The sequence below is a fragment of the Molothrus aeneus genome, chromosome 7, assembly GCF_037042795.1.
Source record: "Molothrus aeneus isolate 106 chromosome 7, BPBGC_Maene_1.0, whole genome shotgun sequence".
NCBI classification, from domain to species: domain Eukaryota; kingdom Metazoa; phylum Chordata; class Aves; order Passeriformes; family Icteridae; genus Molothrus; species Molothrus aeneus.
The window spans coordinates 29,366,786-29,382,259 of NC_089652.1; the positions used below are offsets into that span (position 1 = coordinate 29,366,786).

At 48.6% G+C, this 15,474-nt stretch overlaps 1 protein-coding gene across 1 annotated transcript in view; it reads right to left on the reverse strand.

Moving 5' to 3' along the window:
• The window catches only part of HEG1 (heart development protein with EGF like domains 1), a 51,595-nt gene extending 42,714 nt beyond the window's left edge, over window positions 1–8,881 (reverse strand). The window contains exon 1 of the mRNA XM_066553100.1: window positions 8,776–8,881. The gene's annotated coding sequence lies outside the window, so the exon portion shown is untranslated. The remainder of the gene's footprint in view (window positions 1–8,775) is intronic.
• Between the last annotated feature and the right edge of the window lie 6,593 nt (window positions 8,882–15,474).

Genomic DNA, 15,474 nt, shown 5'->3' on the forward strand with positions numbered 1-15,474 from the left:
CAGCATTATGCTCCACAATCAGGGTCCTTGATTCCAATTGACAAGGAGCTCAAATCATGCGCAGTTGGTCTGTGGATGCTTCCACTCCTGGAAATCATTCCCATCACTGGACAGAAAGGAGTTCAATAGACAGGGGTACCTTCTGCATTTCCTCCCCAAATTGCTAAATTACCTTGTCAGTTTGGGAGATCTTACAAGCAATGCAGGGTCAAACCTGGCCAACACTTGTCTGGGATATTTCTTTGCAGAAGGTTTAACTACCAGCTGCTTCAGTTTCCCTGATAAGAAAGTGTTTTCTTACCTATAGTGGCATGGATGTAGCAGGACATTTATTCAGAGATGCAGTGAAACCCTTCTCATTAAAAAAAAAAAAAAAAAGTGGTCTTTTTCTACCATTCTGGGTGATCCCAGAAGATAGGGAGGAGATATATCAAGATCCCTTGGGAAATGTCTTGAGATCTCTTACAGACCTGCCTTTTGCTTTTATAGAGCACTCAAAACCAAAGTCAAATGAAAAACCCCTCAAATATCCAAACTCCCACATCAATCCCCAATTTATGCATACTTCAGAAAGTGCTGTCCTCCCTCCAAAACAGATCCTGACACCCTGGGTGGGTGGGCAGCAGTACCCTCCTCCTAGGCTATCTGAGAAGGCATCTTTTGGACAATATATTGAAGCCAAACTTAGTGTGATTCATCCCTGCTTCAGCAAAGTTCACCAGAGCGTGACGTTTCACATCAGTCCTCAGGGCTTAAGAGATTTTCCACAAGAGGAAGGGTGTTAACACCAGCATCCTAACAAGCAGTGACGTGAATAATTGTGCTCCATAGATCTAAATTCCTCTTGTCACTCCAGATGCAGAAGTGCCTTTTAGCATGCTCTTCAAGGAAAAAGAGAGCCCACCTTTGCTACCAGTAACCAACGCAGCCTGGCCATCAGTCCAAAATGCCTGCACAGGGTTTCTTCTATGCTCTGGAGATTTCACAGGAATCTAAGGGTGGTTCTGGTAGCAGAAATTACCACAGTGTCTGCCTGGTTATAGAGGCGAGAGGTCAGACTGATCCTGTAACAGCCTTCAAAACCTCTGCCATCACAGCCTGCTGAAAAATGCTGAGAAAAATGCCCCAAATGTGTGTGTGCAACTCGATGTCTTCTGGGAAATGCAGCCTGGGCTGTACCCCTGGGACAACAGCTAACCCTGCTGACTTAACCCTTTGTGCATAGTCTGCGTGCCTTGCTATCAACCACTTAAAATTCCTCCTCACTCCTTTCCCACTGACTTTATCTCAGAGTTAAAAAGAAAATGTTATTTTGTCCCAAACTTCAGTGGCAAGAGCCTTGTTGCCATCAAACCGCTGTGTAAAAGGTCCCTCAAACATCTCCATGTTTGCCTTGGCAAAAGAACTGCAAAGGTCATGGCACTTCCAGAGGACTTTTTCCAAGCACCAGATTGGAAGCCCAAGATGGGGTGTCCACAATGCAAGGCAAAGGGAAGGACCTGCAGCCAGAGCACAGTCAGAATGCTGCACAGCTCCATGGCCGTGCAAAGAGTGACAAGGCACATGGAGCTTGTTTTTCCCAGTGGAGAGGCAATCCACCAAGGTCAAGGTGCTTGCACAAGGTATTCAAACAGCTGGACAGAGAACAACTGGGTTTGCCCTTGGCATTCCTGCTGTGCTCCCTCTCTTTCCCTAGCAGAGCAGGACAGTGCAGAGGGCTGCACTTCTCCTGCAGATGCAGTGGTGTCTGAAACAACCCTTCTGTCTGGACACAAAAGCTTCTGGAGACCAGCTTTGAGCTAGTGGTATTTTTAAATAAACCCAACCTGGGCTTCCTTTGTGACTTCTAGCTTTGCAGCTAATAGTTTCCAGGCTTTTTTATCTACCACCTCAACAGCCAGACGCTCTTTTTCTACCCCTCTAAGTGATTCTCCTGTAATGACAACTCCAGGAGTTGGGGTTTTAGGGAAAGACAGCCAAATCTTAGGAGGCTCTTGACACAGATCCTGACTTTTGGCAGCAGTGCTTCCTCGCCCACAGCTGAGATGCTGACTGCAGCTTGGGAGATGCTGAAGTAACCAACTGCAAACCTATTTATCAAATGACTCCAAGTCAAGGGCACAGCAGATGCAAAAGCAGATATGACCCTCCTCAACAGCCCTGCCTGCACAGAGGACAGGCAACTGGAAATAGCTCCATCCAAAGCCATAGAGGGATGGGGGAAGCAGCACAGGAGCAGCAACAGTTTGTAGGTTATTACACCCTGTTTATGCATTTTGGGCACTTTTTAAATATTTTTTTATATCTCGTGCATTTCATAATGGTTTCTGAAAGGATGAAGCTCCTGAGACAGTTTTGTTTGTTCTCATATATTAAAATAAACGAGCCTGGAAGGCAGAGACCTCCAAGACAGCAGGTTCCTACAGGTTTTGTGAAGACCAGCACTTTAGCAGAGCAGGCTCCAGTGAGTGCCCAGCTTGGGGAGCTGCTGCACAGACCAAGGGGGCTCCCCATGACTCAGTCCATGCCCTGGCCCTGGAACCTGCACACACTCAGCACCCACAGAACCCAAGATAAGCCACAGCACACACCAATGCCACACATCCTGTGGCAAGCAGAAGAGAACAAACCACAGGTTTTTGAGCCTAATGAGTGGAAACCTTGCATTATTTTACCTTCCTCCAGCTGATCCCTGTGCTCAGCCTGGCTCTGCCTGTCCCTTCTCCAAGTCTTCATGACCATGAGTGGCCATCACCCTCTCCAGCACCCAGATGAGACAAAAAACAAATTAACAGCAAATAAGGGATATAACCAAGGTCCTAAAATCTGTATTATGTACCTCACAGTACTCAGATCCTACAAGAGGTTCTCATTTTATATAGGAGCTGGTTCCTATCCCCTTTTTCCCCTTTTCTCTCCAGAGCACTTCAGTAAACCAGTCTGACAGCAGCATTTCTACAGCACAGGCAACAGCTACACTAACAGCTTGGAGGAGCTGAAGTTTACAGAGCTTCCTTTACTCAAGGGAACTGCATTTTTCTAAGATTATATTATTACTTGGGCTGGTTGCTCAGTAATGCAACATCATTTCCCTTTTGGGTGGGAAAATTCTCTCCTTGTCCTCAGATGTGAATGATTTCAGCCTGAAAGGATGAACGCAGACTCTGCATGAACTGTGCCCCTTGCTGAAGCAGCAGGATGTTATATATATAACAGCTGGGCATTAAAAAATATATGGTGATGGGTGCACACACATCAGCTGTATGTATGCAGAAAATGGTGAGAAAGAAGAGGTGCCAAATGTGACAAAACCATTTCCTCCTGAGAGGCACCCACAGACTTCATTCTTTCACCATGCCTGTGCTTGTAGCCCTCTTGCATCTCCTCTGGATGAATATCCCAGCAAATGAACCTCTCATATTTACAGAAACAGCAAATTACAATGCAAATGTTGCAAAAACTGCTCAAAGAAGTAAAAATTTGAATTTGCAATCAGGTCTGCTGCCACTGAAAATTGGATTCTGCCTTCTGTGTTCAGCCATTCAGGAAAGAGAAAAAGCCTATTGTATGACCTACATCTTTAATTGAATGTAAATAACAGGGGCTGTGGTCGGGGTATTCAGGCCTCATGACAAGCTACTGACTATGGATTTTGCATTGAGCATTTTCAAGGGAATATTCCGAACCACCAACCTTTGATTCACTCAGAGCACCTTCTGACACTCCAGTCGGTCAAACTGCCCCAGTGCTGCTTTGCACCATTTCAACAGCAGAAAGATACCAGAGCAGGTGCAGGATCTGGCCCTGCCTCTTTCCAGAGGAGCTCTGTGCACATCTGAGAGGATCAGCCCAGGCTTCAGCAGTGCTGTTTGTCTGCCTAGAAATATCCTGACACCCTCAGACTCCTCACCCCTCCATAGCAGAGAAACCCTTTTGACACTATGTGAGGAAGAAAAGCCAGAATCCAGAGGGTTTACACTGACTATCTACAATCTATCCAGCTCCAGACTGTTTCTCTGGGGGTATTTCAGAGGTTGCAGCCCTGCCTGGAGCACCCCAGCTGGCTGGAATGGCAGAGAGAGAGGCAGAAAGACAGTATTTCTGTGCTGCAAAAAGTCAGCAGGCTCAGCCATAGCTGAACCTTGCCACTCTGTAGCTATCCTTATTTTGGAAATGGCACACAGCTCCCATGGATGGGGAGCCCACAGTGCCAGCCAGGAGGTTCCTCTGGCAGCAGCTCCAGAAGTGCTGTGGACGTTGGTGGCGCCTTAATCTCTACATTACAGCACTGAAACCCTATCGCTGTACTGACAGGTTTTATTGGCTTGATTAGCTTGTTATTTGAAATAGTCCTGTATTCTGTTGGGGTTATTTTGTTAGCATGGATGAATGCTTCATTCAAACCAACACAACCAGACTGATGCTACAAAGTTTCATGTCTTACATTTTGGGTGAACAGCTACGGTCAGCAGCATCCATTCATTTTCACTATGAGCACCAAAACTAACAGCCTTTCTAACCTGGCATCATAACCCCTCTGTTAAATGAGCAAAATCCTCGGCCACCTCTGAGAGATGTGATGGTGATGGAGTCAGTTTCAGCAGCTCTGACATGCTCCCTACAGATGAGCAGGATGGGGAGAATGGAGGGAGGATGGAGCACATGGAGCTTGAGGGTTCAGTGATGGAGAGTTTCTGACTGGCAGCCCAAAAATTGCTATCTGTAAGAGCAGGTGAAGGAAAAAAAGTTCTCCCAGAAACGCCACACTCCCCTAAACAGATCAGTATCTGCAACTTCTGATACTGAAAAGAATATTTGCTAAGGAATGCACCCATGACACCAGCAAGGCTGGCACCAGCCCCTGCAAATGTGGCAGCAACAGCCCATCTCATCCCCCCAGACATGAGAAAAACATGAAGGAAGTTAAATTCTTTAAATTACTTTAAATTCTTTAAATTACTTTAAATTCTTTAAATTCTGCTCCAGCAGCCACCATGACCAAAATGGTGGTGGCTGCTGGAGCAGAACATGCTGCCAACACCTGCTGAATGGGCACAGGCTGGCACAGGTGGTTTGGGACTGAGAAATGAGACTTTGGGGGAGCCCAGCAAAGGGCAGCTCTCCCCTCACCCCCTGCCTGCTGACGTCTCCACACACACTGTCACATGGCAGTGTCCATCAATACTCATCACTGTGTGCTCCCTGCCAGCCAGGTCACACAGCTATCCCTCACACTACTCATTTAGCACTTTAACATCACATCAAGTGCTTCCACAAATTGATGCAAACCCAGCTGCTCAGTGGACAACCCCTGCTACCTTCCAGGGCTTGAGATGGGGAACAGGCAGGAAAGCTGATCTTCAATCTTCCTCTGTTTCTGAAATGCATTTTCTTCCTTCTCTTTTCTTTTTTGCTTTAAATTATGTACCCCAAAGGAGAAGAGCTAAATCCACGCAACCCCTGGGAGTTCATGTTCACAGCCCACCAACCAAATCCACTCAGAGCTCACAGAGGAGCAGCAAAGATGCCCGAGACAGGAAAACCCTGCAGCCTTTTGATAGCAGTGCTGAGGCACAGGAGGCAATTCTTCCTTGTCCCTGCACCACAGGGGGAGGGAGCATCCTTCCTGCACCACCCACAGTCACCTGAAGCTGCATCAAAGCTAGAGAGCAGCATCTTACACCTCTCTGCATCAGTGTGGCTGCACGGAGAGCTGGGCTCTGCCCCCAGGAGCCACAAAATACATACTGCAAAATGTGAGGCAGGTTTGGAAGCTACACCGTATCTTTGTGCAAACAAACATCCTCAGCATCTTCTTCCCTCGCTCCTAACTTTACTTCTTCCTCACACAGAAAGTTTTGGACAGAAAGTTAAAAATATACATAAATAAATACAGACTGTTTATCCTTTCTAAGAGTTTTGGAAAGTTTCTCCCAGCAGCCAGCCTAAACCTCTGCTGCAACTAAAGCTGGTTCCTTCTCAGGCAATTTCACACCTCATTGCCAGGGCTCCCACCAGGGAAGCCACATAGAAAGGTGGCACCTGCCATGGGAGAGAGGGAGCAGGGACAGAAGGACAGACACAGATGGCAGCAAAGCAGATCAGCTTCTCAGGGAAAGCCCATTGCCAGCGGCTCCATGCTGTGCTGGGCACCGTGGCAGGGCACCTGTGTGGGCAGAAGTAGCAGGAAAAGGGACATGGCAGGAACGGGGAGATCCCAGCCACAGTGACTTTGTCAGGGGCACAGTGTTACCTCTGGTGTCCTGTGGTGTCACTGGAATTATTCCCATTTCACAGATGGGAAACCTGAAATTCTGAGACCTGCAGGAGGACAGGGCTTGTAACCAAACCCTGACCTGACCCAGGCTGGTGGCAGACAGAGCCCTTCAGCTCACTCAGTACCCATGTGAGGTAGTGCCAGAAGAGATTTCATGGAGAGATTTGATAATGCTTTAACTTTACTGTCACCAGCTTTCTTGCTTCCTACTTCACCTATTTTTTTTTTTTCTTGTGTTACTCTCCTTGGGTTCAGACTGTATTATAAACACAGGCTAAAGCCATCTGTCCTCATCTCTCAGCAGACAAGCCCACAGAGGGTCTGGCAGGGAGGGTGGCAGATGCAGGCTGAGGCGCAAGCCAGCCAGGAGGGCAGTGAGGCTGCGAGGGCAGCCCTGCTCCCTTGCCCCACGCTTTGTGAGAGACTCAAAAGCCCCATTTCTACACCCACTGCCTCACCATCTGCTCACTAAGCCCTGCCTGAGAAAGGGCTTTTGCCACCCTGCCCCAGACTGTTGCAAAGGGAGATGTAATCATCATTTCCTGGTAGTGCCAGGGTGATGGGTTCACAAGAAATGGTACCCTGGCTTCAAGCAAGTGTTTTTAAAGGTGGGACATGCCTCGAGGGGCAGGAGCGGTGGTGACACAAGCAGGGATTGCTCAGGAGTCTGCAGCCCGACCTGAGGGTGATTCCGGAGATCCCCAGCCTGCTCCTGTAGCACCAGACAATTCCCTTGACTGACAGGCACGGAGCTGGTGCTAACAGCGAGTGAATCGCAGCTGTCAGGAGCCAGGGTAATTCACGATGCCGTTTGCTGGGGAGCGAGCTACTGCTGGGCTATTTATCACTCCTTCACTGCATGCCCTGCTCCTTCTGGCTGTGGCTGACATAATTCACAAGCACCTGTAGCTGCTGAGCCCTGGCTGCACGGAGCAAAGCCTGCACCCCCGAGCCGGCCAGCCAGGCTGACAAATGGCTTCTCCAGCATGTGGACAGATAGTCCGAGCTTTTCAGACTCTTAACAAAGGAAATGCATTCCTCTACTGACTCTCAGGAGTCATCAAGGTCACAGGAAAAGATGCCAGACTGAAAGCTGAGATGAAATTAAATATTTTTTTTCTGTCCACTGAGGAATCTGCACAGCTTTCAACAAATAATAGGTGAGCAGTTTGCTGGCAAGTTGCAGATTTTATCTTCACAAGGTTGGTAGCAGGTAAGATAGCATTATTCTCCCAGTTTGGAAGGCAAACCAATACTTGGAGTAGCACAAAGAAGTAGCTGAGCTGGGAACAGACCCAAATCTCCTTCATTTCCATGCAGTATCCTAGTCACAAAGCTGCTCTCACAAGCACTGCTGGTTAGGAGCTTTCTAATCCACTGCAGGCTACATTCCAGCTGATACCCCTAGTTATACATTGGTCTAGTCTGGATACATCCTACAAAGGCATGCCTTGGGTTTGTGAAGAAAATGAAAAGGTTATAAAGGTACTTTCTCACATTTCCTGAAATTTTACAGCTCCATACAACTAAACTTAACCCCAAGTTCCAAAGCATAATATTCTCTCCTCATCAGAAATTAAAATATGAAATTTGACAGTCCAGCTCAGGCAGGCAATGAATCCTAAAACCCACTTAAAACCTACGCAGGATTAATTTGACATATTGGATTCCTTATACCACCTGCAGACACTCAGTGCTTTCCAAACTCATTGAGAATTAGTCATCCTTAGAGCTATGTGCCTTCTTTGGTGAGTAAGTGAGCCAGTTTACTGAACGACACTTGAAACATCCCTGCTTGTTCTGGGAAAAATAGGATTTATCCTGTGCTGAAACCAAATTCAGCACAATCTGTAAAGCACAAAACCAGGCATTGCTTGTGATAATAGCACTGTAGAGGTGGCATGCAAGGAAAGATTTGACTCTATACATGACTAATCTGACAGTCTGTAAGCGACTAGAAACAGAGGGTATTCACAGAGAGCTGACAGCATCTGTCCCCACACCTGATAGGGGTCTCACCTTTGGTGAGATGAGAGCATTGCTGGAGACAAGCAGGAGGCAACCCAGACCCTGCAGATCACCTACAGGAGCCCCCCGTTTCCCACCTGGATGGGTATACACATGTGGACAGTACTCCTGGTGCCCCCCAAAACCTTTCTCAAGTTCCTCGGTGAAGTTTCCACCGCTCGCCTTCCACTCAGTCCACACAGCCACAACGTGTTTACACTTTCCCATCCCAAACCTTCACCCTCTGAAGCAGCTGTAGCACGATGAGCTGGGCAAGGTTAAAAAGGAAAAGGAACTGGGGTGGGGGGAGTGTTACACTTCCCAGCTGAGCCAGCTCTGGGTGATGTCGGGATGCTCAGCAGCCCGCAGCCGCGGTGCCACGAGAGACCCGCACCATGCGGACCCCCGCACTCTCCGGCCGCTGCCGGGACGAAATCCCGTCCCTTCCCTTCTCCCCATCCCTATCCCCATCCCCATCGCGGGGCACTCACCCGGGCTGCCGGCGGGAAGCGAGGAAGGGCGGCCGAGACGGTTTCGGGACGGAGGAGGAGGAGGGGGAGGTGGAGGAAGACGCCGTGGGGAAGCGAGGGGCAGCGAGCCGGCCGGCGGGACCGGGACCAGCCCCAAGCCCAGCAGCAGCAGCAGGGTGCAGGCTGCCGGCATGGCGCTGGGGGTGGATGGAAGGGGAGCCGGGGGAGGGGGGGGGGCAGGGGGGTTGTTGTTCACATACCCGGAGCGGGGCAATAAATAACCACCCAAATAGCGATTTTTAATGAATTCCCCGTGCCCCCCCCTCGGGGCGGCGCCTTAAAAGTGCGGGGTGCCCATAGCGGAGGGGGTGAGGGGGGGGCCCGGCCAGCAGCGGCAGCAGCCTGCGGCCAAGTGCCGGCGCCCGAAAGTAAAAGGGCAGGCGGCGGAGGCTCCTCCTCGAGCCTGACATCACCCAGCCGCGGCTCGGCTCGGCTCGGCATGGCCCGACTCCCCACGGCCCCCCCCACCCCGGCCCGGCCCGGCCCCCAGCGGCCGCCCCCTCCCGCCCCGCGCAGCCGTCGGGCCGCCCGCTCCCTCACCCGGCTGGCTGCGGCAGCACCGGGACTATTAGCAATAGTAATAATAATAATAACGCTCCTTTTTACTTCTAGTTTATTTTTCCTGCTGCATCTCCCAGCCGCGCCGGGCGAGCGTGACCCCCTGCCCGCCGCCGCGGCCGTCGCGGAGCTGCCCCGGTTCGGTTCCGCGGGTAAATGCCCCGGTTCGGTTCCGCGGGTAAATGCCCCGGTTCGGTTCCGCGGGTAAACGCGGGCAGCGCGCAGGGCCCGCACCCGGCGGGCACGGCCGCCCCCACTACGGCAGGGTCACCCCCCTCCTGCACTGCCCCGAACTTAAATCCCATCGAAATCGAGTCCTTGACAAATAACCTCAGCTTTTTTCTTGGTTATAAAGCTGACTCTCTTCTGAAAGCCAGCAGCAGCGTTTGAGGGTGCAATTTCTGGCAGTGGTGAATTTCCCAGGCCGGGCTGTACGGGAGGCAAAGGATTTCCCTTCATTGTTCTGAAATTCCCCTTCATAATTTCATGCTCCTAGCTCTGGGAGGGAGCAGGCCGCAGAGCAGTGGGCTGGGCTTTGCCGGGGCTGGCGGCATCCCGATGTGCCGGGTTTAGGGTCCCCCTGAGCTCAAACCCGTCCTGGCCCACCTCTCCCCTCGAGTCGCTCCTGAGCCCTGCACTTTTCCCTCGAGCTGCTTCAGAACCAGACCTGATTTCCTCAAGGCAAGCAGAACCCGACCTTCTGAAGGGGAGGGTGGCTGGTGACAACTCACCGCGTCCGGACGGCTGCAGCACCGAGCGAACCCGGGGTCCGGTCCCCAGCCCCCCGCTGCCTGCTTTGCTCTGCACCAAAAGCAGAAGTCGGTGCCTGACGCACACAAACTCTCCTGGAAGCCTCTTTCCACCCAAGAGGTGGCACTGATGAGCCCACACCAGCACTCTAAGGCCTTGGCTTTACCCCACAGGACTCGCTTCCTCTGCCCTTAGGCTTTTCTCTCCATGTGCAAATGCTTTTTCCCACACCTTCCCACACCACTTCACCATGAAGCACACTCAGAAATCCTCATTCTGGTACTTGAATAATCATGGATGAAAGCCTTGGGAAAGGCCACCTCTGAGGCATCTCTCTATCAATCCATGCTCTAGTCTACTCCCTACAGCTTTTGCCATCTTCTTGCTTCAAATTTGCCTAAACCCAAGGAACAAGTCAAGCTGCTCAGTTTTGGACACGAAGCACAAACCAATCATGATTATGCTTTAGTCATGCAGGTAAGCACCCCAATCCTGGCAAATGGAGTGACCCAGAAGCCACAGGCAACACCACGGTGCCTCATCTAGAGAGGACATTTTTAGGCATCTCCATTCTGTTTCCAGGTATTTACACATTCTGTATGGAATAGATGTGCAAAACAAAGCTTCTGTCTTGAGACCAATACACAGCTAAAGCTCAGGGGAAGAGCTGTGAAGTATTTCGATACTGTGGGAGATGGCACAGGTCGTGCAATGCAGCAGTGGGGGACAAACACTTGGGGATATCTTTATACATAAAATACAGGACTCCATGCTACCAATTCCTAAGATAGTGAGTAATAAATATGATTCTTTAGAAAGTTTTGTTAGTCCCTAGAAAGAAACACCTTCCAACCAGCAAATCTGACACTTTTAACTGTGCAATACACATAAGACAGCAGGGCCACAGAAACCTCTCTGAGGCCAAGGATGCATCCTCAGGGCTGCAGGGGGCAAATGAAAATCAAACTTTGCCCTGACATGAAATGGATGCTCTCCTGTCCACTCACTCTCATGCCTGAGGGCCCTAATACCGAGTCTAGATCTCACCCCCTTTCCCCTGCCTTTTCCAAGGGACTTCCCTAACATCTAAGCCACACAGCAGCTCCCCACTCTTACTGCATCCTTCCAAGCTGTAAATCCAACAAGCAGGAAGCACAGTATCAAATACTTTTCCAAAAGGGTCTTAATAAATTCTTCCTACTGTTTCATTCAACAGGCCCATGGAGAGCCATAGCAGACACAGGCAAATGCAAACCAAACATTTCTGCAGGAGCAGCCCATGTGGAATGGTATCGAATGGCTCCGTCTCACCCTTCCCCATGGTGCCCCCACAGCACGGCCCACCCTGCTGTGCCACCAGCTAGGAAAGCAGGGAAGGCTGAATTAACCCCCTCTGAGCGTGGGGGAAGGGGGCAGCTGATGTTGTCCCAAAATCTGCCATTAAACCTGCCTGACCTGCTGCATTTCTGAAGCAGACAGGGCACTTGTGACCACGACGGAGTGACCATGAGGAGCGTGTGCCCGAGGGCAGGGCCAGCAGCAGGAAACGCTGGCCAGAGGGCCCCATGTGCCCTTGGATGAGCCACATCCTGGCAGGGCTTAGCACAGCTGGGACAGGAATGCCATTGCAGCCTCTGAAGCCCATGGCAGTGGTGAGCTGCCTTCACCAGCCCCAGCCAATGCCCCACAGATGTGAACCCGTGGGCCTAAACCAGTACTCACCATCAGAAAATAATCTCCCTGCTCTCTCCATCATGGTTCCATGAGCAGCATATTATTTACAAGCACCTGGCAAGGAAACACTGACATTCAGGCCGTTTCAGACTTCCTAAATGCAGTCCCTTCCCCCACAGGTATCTGATTTGTCAAGGTTTAGTGCCTGTAAATTTAAAGCTACTGTGTTTTCCTGCCATCTTATTTTTTATTCCTATCTTCAGGGTTTCATAAGGAATATAAGAAGTCAATTTATGACTGATATTTTTAAGCTTCAGTTTCAACAGCCACGTGAAAACAACAGAGAAAAAACCTCACTTTGTTGGTTTTTATTCAAAAAATACTCTTTTACCCATTGGAGCTGCAGAGGGCAGTGTGGAGGGGATATCAACCCTGCCACCCATGTGATGAGTTTGACACCCCCCTCGGAGGCTGGGAAAGAAGCTTCAGTGGTGGGAGAAGGAAGAACTGCAGCAGGATGAAGGTGGCTGTGTGGAGCACAAGCACTCAGTGAAGGCCACCAGCACTGGGCTTTTCCCCATGTGGTGCTGGAGTTGTTTATCCCCATGGCACAACCACACACTCCGCTGCAGCATCCTGCTGATGCTGCTTCCAGGGCAGCTCCAGGCTGAGGGCTGCTCCCCACCCTCCTTGTAATAGGAGATTTAAATGCATGAAATCATGTCTGAGGAGCCAGATGGGCCAGGCAAAGCCTGATGTCGAGTAATGCCACAGCATCCTCCTGAAAGAGGCTGTGACTTCAAACGCCTCCCCAAATCATGTACAGAACACATTTAGCACTTCCATCTGAAAGCAAGTGGCACCTTCCACACACAGCAAAGGAGTTAAAAACAAACAAACAAACAACGTCATCAACATAGGAAGCCTCTAACAAAGCTATATATAAAACATGATTGATACTGATTAATTGAAACCTGCCCATCACCTTGTTTTGGGGGAGGGAAAAACAGAGTGTGTTTTTATTTCACCTTGATTTCCATTTTCCAGGTTGAAGGGCTAGAGAAATGTGACAAAATTTGCTGGTATCTACATTGTTTAGGTCTGAAATCCCCAAAAACCACGAGAGTCTCTGCAGAAGAGGCATCTGTGTAGCACTTTGGGAGGATTACAGTGACCAGTTCCTTCCCTCTGGTTCCATAGAAGCCTTTCGTGGCACAGTCAATGTCATGAAACTCCTGCAGCTCCCTTGAAACTCATCCCAGATCTGTCCAAAACTTGGATCAGGCTCATAAACCTCAGACAAGTTTTAAGCTGATGATGAATTAAGGTACAAAGTGAATATTTTCTCCTCCTGGAATTTGTTATTAAAAGCCCTGAGTTTCCAAAGTGGACAAATAGTTCCTAACTGAGTAATTAATTACCTTTGCATATCCTCTTGATGCCGCAAGCCATCCATTAACAGATACCAATCATCCAGAAGGCACTTAATACATGACCATTATTCCTGAAATTTTGGGGGTGGTGGTATTTTATTGATTTATTTTAACAAAAATTGCTTGCCTCGTTCCTCCATTGGAAGCAGCTTGTTCCAGGTATTTGACATTTGGAGGTCAGGATGGATATGGGTCTTGTGATCCCTCTTCATCCCTCACAGAAAAATGCACAACTTGAAATGATGTTGCATTTTGAATCCTGTCACTGGAAAAAAAAATCCCTTATTTTCTGGGGGAAAAAAATAAACCAGCCATCCAAATCTATCTTGAAGAAGCAATTCTAAATTTCTTATTTATTTCTTTCAGGACCTTTTTCCACCAGCTCTGGTTTGGAGCACACCCAGATATTCTGCAGCTGAGCTAAACACTTCAGAGCAGTGCCCTTAAATCTGGAAAGAGGCCCCCAGTGAAATTTAGAAGGGACACTTGGATCCAATAAAGTTACAGGTGTGCTCCTCTATCACCAAGTTTCTGGGAGCACCCGTGGTTCTGTTTGCTCTTGCATAAGGAGGGCAAATCCCAGGTATTGGGGGATATAAGCATAAAAATCCTGTGAAAAAAGCCACAAGGAGCAGAAGGCAGAGAGGAAAGGAGCCTTTCCTGTGCCGTATGGGCTTTAAAGTGATTTATTTTTAGCCTGCAGTTTGCTGCTAGAGCCTCTCATCTGTAGCTTTTAAGGCTGCTGCCGCTGAGGTCTCACCTTGTCTCAGGTTTAAGGGATGCTGTGCCAAATCTGGGTTGCAGCAAGACACCACTGCAGAACATAACAAGAGCATTATATTCCACTTTCATACAGAGCTAACAAATTTATAGGTTGTCTACAAAATCTCCTCTCTTTTATCCCTGTAATTACCCTCTCTAAAATTCACCAGGCAAGGGCAATAATTCAAATAACTTCAATTTCCCACTAACCTAAATGTTAATCCTAGGCTGGCTCTTGTGCTTCAGCAAATCTCTTCTGACCTTGCAGGTGTAAGTATGATGCTGTTTAAGAAACTTTGCCCGTCTGAATCTAAATCAGAGCCACATGGGTGAGAACAAACCACCTCACAAGGCACAGAAAGCCCCCTGTGCCTTAATTCAGCCATGCACACAAGCATCATTTCACATTGTCACCCTTCTTTGCTGCTTCAACGCTGTGGTCACACTTATCTGGTGGGAAGAAATGGCCATGGCAGGTGTGTGATATTTTGGCCACCATACACAGCAATAACCATTGAAGGAAACTCAAGGCTGATCAAGAGAAAACATGAGGAGAGTGGAAAAAAAAAAAGACAAGTTTGAGCTAAGATATGGATTTAATGAACTTGATTCTCCTTGTGCAGACTCCTAATGGGACACAGATCCATGTGGATGGCAATTTATACCAACTGAGAAGCTGTCTCTTAATGCCAATATCACAACAATTTTTCTGCCCATTCTTAGTCCTGACTATTTGTGCTGGAAGTTTTTTGAGGCATAAAATTCCAATTTCTGGACCCTCTTAGTGCTAAGGGATCATAAATGCAGCATGAGCTTCCAGGCAGCACTGCAAAGCAAGTAATAAAATATTTATCCCCACCCGCCTTCTGTGCTTGTATGCTCTGCAAAGGAAACTGTCAAAAGTGGAGCCACCAATTTACAGCTGGAGCCTTCAAAAGGAACCAAAGTGTGTGCCATATCCACATCTCTCTCAAAAACAAATATTTTCACACCTTGACCCATTGCTGAACATTTTCATTTCTTGTAAAATAATGATAATAATAATTATTATTATTATTATTATTATTATATCGAATTTCAAACCAAAACGAAAATAATTATAGGATGATAAAAAAGCTCACATGGCTTAAAAAACAGTAAGGCCTTTCCATAACTACAGTAGCCAAGCTGCAACCTTGATATACAACAAGGCATCTGTTGCTCAGAGCTGGGCCCCAAACTCACCTTCAGGGAACCTGAAGCTTCATGAAACCCCCAGCATGTGGAGGCTCACATGGGCTCTCCGGGGATGAAAGCAGCACATTTCCACTCACAGGAGCAATCCCCACTCCCATTTCTTCCCTTCAGCCATTAAATGTGAAGATGATAAATTCCTGCCCACCTAATTTCACCCATTTTTTTAGAGTTCTACCAAAGCTACAACCATTTTTGAAGTGACACCATGATCTTTAGCGGTACAACTGCTTCCTTGCTTTCTTTCCTG